Source organism: Netta rufina (assembly GCF_964035555.1).
Source record: "Netta rufina genome assembly, chromosome: W".
Lineage (NCBI taxonomy): Eukaryota > Metazoa > Chordata > Aves > Anseriformes > Anatidae > Netta > Netta rufina.
The window spans coordinates 15814322-15820321 of record NC_140139.1 but is presented as its reverse complement, the minus strand read 5'-3'; positions in this window follow the sequence as shown (position 1 = coordinate 15820321).

Below are 6000 nucleotides of genomic sequence, written 5' to 3'. Positions count from 1 at the left end.
TTACATGCACTACAGGAACTTTATCCCCATCTACAGTACGTAACAGGTTTGATTGGGCAGGTCCAGCTCGGTTGGTAGATCCCCTAGTATTGACTAACCAGGTGGCCTTTGCCAAATGCGTATCCCAGTTTTTGAACGTCCCAGCGCCCATTGCTTTCAAGGTAGTCTTTAACAGGCCATTGTATTGTTCAACTTTCCCGGAGGCTGGTGCATGATAGGGGATGTGATACACCCATTCAATACCATGTTCTTTGGCCCAAGTGTCTATAAGGTTGTTTCGGAAGTGAGTCCCATTATCTGATTCTATTCTTTCTGGGGTGCCATGTCGCCATAGGACTTGCTTTTCAAGGCCCAGGATGGTGTTCCGGGCGGTAGCATGAGGCACAGGATATGTTTCCAGCCATCCGGTGGTTGCTTCCACCATTGTAAGTACGTGGCGCTTGCCATTGCGAGTTTGAGGGAGTGTGATGTAATCAATCTGCCAGGCCTCTCCATATTTATATTTCAGCCATCGTCCTCCATACCAAAGAGGCTTTGACCATTTGGCTTGCTTGATTGCAGCACATGTTTCACAGTCATGAATAACCTGTGCTATAGCGTCCATGGTCAAGTCCACCCCTCGATCACGAGCCCATCTGTATGTTGCATCTCTACCTTGATGGCCTGAGGTGTCATGGGCCCATCGGGCTATAAATAATTCACCTTTATGCTGCCAATCCAGGTCCACCTGAGCTACTTCAATCTTAGCAGCCTGATCCACCTGCTGGTTGTTTTGATGTTCTTCAGTAGCCCGATTCTTGGGCACATGAGCATCTACGTGGCGTACTTTCACAGCCAGGTTCTCTACCCGAGCAGCAATATCTTGCCACAATGCAGCAGCCCAGATAGGTTTGCCCCTACGCTGCCAGTTGTTTTGCTTCCATTGCTGTAACCATCCCCACAGGGCATTTGCTACCATCCATGAATCGGTGTAGAGATAGAGAACTGGCCATTTTTCTCGTTCAGCAATGTCTAAAGCCAGCTGAATGGCTTTCACTTCTGCAAACTGACTCGATTCACCTTCTCCCTCAGCAGCTTCTGCAACTCGTCGCGTAGGACTCCATACAGCAGCCTTCCATCTCCGATGCTTCCCCACAATACGACAGGACCCATCAGTGAACAGGGCATATTTCTTTTCATTCTCTGGCAACTGGTTGTACAGTGGGGCTTCTTCAGCACGACCCACCTCCTCCTCTGATGATATCCCAAAGTATTTGCCTTCTGGCCAGTCCATGATCACTTCCAATATTCCTGGGCGACTGGGGTTTCCTATTCGAGCCCGCTGAGTAATCAGTGCAACCCACTTGCTCCATGTAGCATCAGTTGCATGATGCGTAGAGGGGACCCTTCCCTTGAACATCCAGCCTAGTACCGGCAATCGGGGTGCTAGGAGGAGCTGCGCTTCAGTACCGACCACCTCCGAAGCAGATCGAACTCCTTCATATGCTGCCAATATCTCCTTTTCAGTTGGAGTATAGCGGGCCTCAGATCCTCTGTATCCCCGACTCCAAAACCCCAGAGGCCGACCTCGAGTTTCCCCAGGTTCTTTCTGCCAGAGGCTCCAGGTGGGGCCGTTCTCCCCGGCTGCAGTGTAGAGCACATTCTTTACATCTGGTCCTGTTCGAACTGGCCCAAGGGCTACTGCATGGACTATTTCCTGCTTGATTTGTTCAAAGGCTTGTCGTTGTTCAGGGCCCCATTCAAACTCATTCTTCTTGCGAGTTACTTGGTAGAGTGGGTTTACAATCAGACTGTAATTTGGGATGTGCATTCTCCAAAACCCCACAACACCTAGGAAAGTCTGTGTTTCTTTTTTGTTAGTTGGTGGAGACATAGCTGTTATTTTGTTGATCACATCCATTGGGATTTGACGACGTCCATCTTGCCATTTTATTCCTAAAAACTGGATCTCCCGTGCAGGTCCTTTGACTTTATTTTGTTTTATGGCAAAACCGGCTTTCAGAAGGATTTGGACTATTTTCTTCCCTTTCTCGAAAACTTCCTCTGCTGTGTCACCCCACACAATAATGTCATCGATGTACTGCAGGTGTTCAGGAGCTTCCCCCTGCTCTAGTGCAGACTGGATCAGCCCATGGCAAATGGTAGGGCTGTGTTTCCACCCCTGGGGCAGCCTATTCCAAGTATATTGGACTCCCCTCCAAGTGAAGGCAAATTGTGGCCTGCACTCTGCTGCTAGAGGGATGGAGAAAAATGCATTAGCGATATCAATTGTGGCGTACCACTTGGCTGCCTTCGATTCAAGTTCATACTGAAGTTCCAGCATGTCCGGCACTGCAGCACTCAGTGGTGGCGTGACTTCGTTCAAGCCGCGATAGTCCACTGTTAGTCTCCACTCGCCATTAGACTTTCGCACTGGCCATATGGGACTATTGAAAGGTGAATGAGTCTTGCTGATCACTCCTTGGCTCTCCAATTGACGAATTAGCTTATGGATGGGAATCAGGGAGTCTCGGTTGGTGCGATATTGCCGCCGGTGCACAGTTGTGGTAGCAATTGGCACTTGCTGTTCTTCGACCCTCAGCAACCCCACAACAGAGGGGTCCTCTGAGAGACCAGGCAAGGTAGATAATTGTTTAATGCCCTCTGTCTCTAAGGCAGCAATACCAAAAGCCCACCGGAACCCTTTTGGGTCCTTGCAGTATCCTCTTCTAAGATAGTCTATGCCAAGGATACATGGAGCATCCGGACCAGTCACAATGCGGTGCTTTTCCCACTCATTCCCAGTCAGACTCACTTCAGCCTCCAATACAGTCAACTGCTGAGATCCCCCTGTCACTCCACAAATATAGATGGGCTCTGGTCCTTTATAGCTCGATGGCATTATAGTACATTGTGCACCGGTGTCTACTAAAGCCTTATACTTCTGTGCGCGTGATGTGCCAGGCCATCGAATCCACACAGTCCAATAAACTCGATTGTCCCTTTCCTCCCCCTGGCTGGAGGCAGGGCCCCCCTAATCCTGGTCAGAATCTTCCTCGTTTCTGTGTTTGAAGGACTGTCTGCTGGAAGTTGGAGCAGCAAACTTTTCGGAGAATCCCTTTTTCCTGATTGTTTTCTTTTGCAACTCACGTACCCGTGCCTCTAGGGTCGCGGTAGATTTTCCATCCCACTTTCTCATGTTCTCTCCATGGTCTCGTAAGTAAAACCACAGGGTGGCACGGGGTGAGTACCCACCATATCGTCTTCCTTGTGTGGGTGAACGCCTACCCCTGACAGCTGAGACACTGCTTTGTACAGGTGCGAAGGAGAATAATCTCTCTTCAAGTTGGTGAACCTTTTCAGAAAGTTTCTCCCAAGTGTTCTCCTTTGGTCGGTGGGCACTGGTTGGTTCAGGTGGGGAGGACAATAGATTCTCTTCAAGTTGGTGAACCTTTTCAGAAAGTTTCTCCACAGCTGAGACGCAGGCCTGTAAGGAAGAGGAGAGACTTTCTTCGTACTGCCGGAGTTGTTTAGCCGCTTCACCCACTGTGGGTTCCTCATCCTCTTTCCAGGCCATTATTGCCAATGAGCTGGCATATGATGATGGTGCACTCCGTACAAACTTCCGCCACATGGGTCGTGTACACTTGACTTCATCTGGATCTGTGGATGTTTGTTTGAGGTCTGGATCCTCATAAATCACTTCCCGTACGGCTAATTCCCTCAGGTACTGGATTCCCTTCTCCATAGTGGTCCACTTGCCTGGTAGACATAAAATATCTTCCTTGAAGGGATACCTTTCCCTCACAGCTGAGAGGAGACGCCTCCAGAGGCTGGTGGGTCGTGCTCCATCTGCAATTGCTTTGTCAATGCCGGCGTCTCGAGCAAGGGATCCCAGCCGCTTGGCTTCCCTGCCGTCTAATTCCACACAATTGGCTCCAGAGTCCCAGCACCGGAGCAGCCAGGTGACAAGCTGCTCACCTATACAGCGACCAAAATCTTTTCGCACATCTCCGGCTAGCCACCCCTGTATCCTCCTGGGTCACTCTGCCTTCTCCCTCAACTTTCCCGGAGGCCCTGTGACAGATCCAACGGCCACTGTGACCCCTACGGTGGATTCTGCAGCCGCTCCAGTCCCAGCTCCTGCAGCCGCTCCAGTCCCAGCTCCTGCAGTCGCTCCAGCTCCAGCTCCTGCAGCTGCTCCAGTCCCAGTTCCTGCAGTCGCTCCAGTTCCAGCTCCGGCCGCTACTCCAGTTTTTAGGGCCCGGCTAGCTCAGTCGGTAGAGCATGAGACTCTTAATCTCAGGGTCGTGGGTTCGAGCCCCACGTTGGGCGCCAAAAAGACTGTCGTGGTTTAACCCGACCGGCAGCTAAACACCACGCAGCCGTTCGCTCACCCTCCCCCCTCCCTCTCTGGGACGGGGGAGAGAAATGGAAAGTGAAGCCCGTGAGTTGAGATAAAGACAGTTTAATAAGACAGGAAAAAAAATAACAAAAATAATAATAACAATAATAATAATGATGATACAATGGGGATAATACGAAAGTAATAATAGTATGTACAAACAAGTGATGCACAATGCAATTGCTCACCACCCGCTGACCGATGCCCAGCCTAACCCCGAGCAGTCCGGCCCCCTCCCCCCGGCTAGCCACCCCTATATATTGTTTAGCATGACGTCAGATGGTATGGAATACCCCTTTGGCTAGTTTGGGTCACCTGTCCTGGGTCTGTCCCCTCCCAGCTCTTACTGCACCCCCCAGCCTGCCCGTTGGCAGGACAGAGCAAAGGCTGAGATGTCCTTGGCTTAGTATAAGCACTGCTCTGCAACAATTAAAGCATCGGGGTGTTATCAGCACTCTTCTCATTCTAAGCCAAAACACAGCATTCCACCAGCTACTAGGAAGAAAATTAATTCTGTGCTAACTGAAACCAGGACAGCCCAGGAGGAGGAGGGCCTGGGCACCACGAGGGATGCCATACGAGCAGTGGTACTTGCTCACCAGGAACCAGGACAGCTTCCTACAGAACTGCCTTATGAGGAGCATGGCCACCGAGAAAATCTGAGTTATCAGACTCACCTCCAATATGGTGTGACACCACCTGCACATGGGTGCCCTAGTGTGCAGATCCTCATTTTCAAGGGCACAGGATAGTGCCCAGAGAGGTTGTGCCAAGGAGGGGTCCAGGGCCTAAACCACCTGCCCTGTGTAGAGAGGCTGAGACACCTGGGTTTCTCTGGCCCAGTGGCATGGAGCATCTAAGCAGACCAAAAGTAGCCCGAGACTGCCTGGAGGGTGGTTTTGGAGACGATGTAGCTTTCCTCTGTAGGGGAAAACAGCATGAGACAGAAATAATGCCACAAAGTTGACTTCAAGATGTTGAGGCTGGACAAGAAGAGAAAGAAATCCCCATCTATGGCTACTGAAGGAAGAGCCCTAAGCAATGTGTGAAAGGAAAGGATCTCCCTTCCCAGGGGCTTGGGATCAAGGCCTGGCCCTAGTGCTTAGTGAAACACATCCAGTTTTCCTACACATCAGTGTCACCGTCACATTGCCTTTGTCTCCTTGTCCTCAATGCCTCTAGTGTTCTGCTCTAACAAGCTCCAAGGGAGGCTGTGTCAGTGCTGGCCCTCAGGGGGACACTGCAGGAAACTTGTATCTGATTTGGACTTCTTGAGAGATTTCTTCAATTTGCTCTCAGTGCCTGAGATCTGTGGGATCATCACCAAAGTCCCCAGAGGGATGACAACACTGCCTTGGGCTGGGCCTCTGCTGCTGAGCTGGGCCAGAGAGAGCTCCTGGCAAGAGGGCCCTGGTGCAGAGAGACAGCTCTGCCCAGGAGCAGCTCCTCTGCACAGCACAGCAGGGCTGGGGGCACTGCCTGCAGGCACCCAGGCAGAAAGGGATTCCAGGCAGCCTGGAGGGTGTGGGCAGAGGAGAGCTCAGTGCAGGAGAAACCTTCACAGCTCTGTCCATGGTAAGTCTCTGGATGCAGGACAGTGCAGGGGAGGTTCCTGG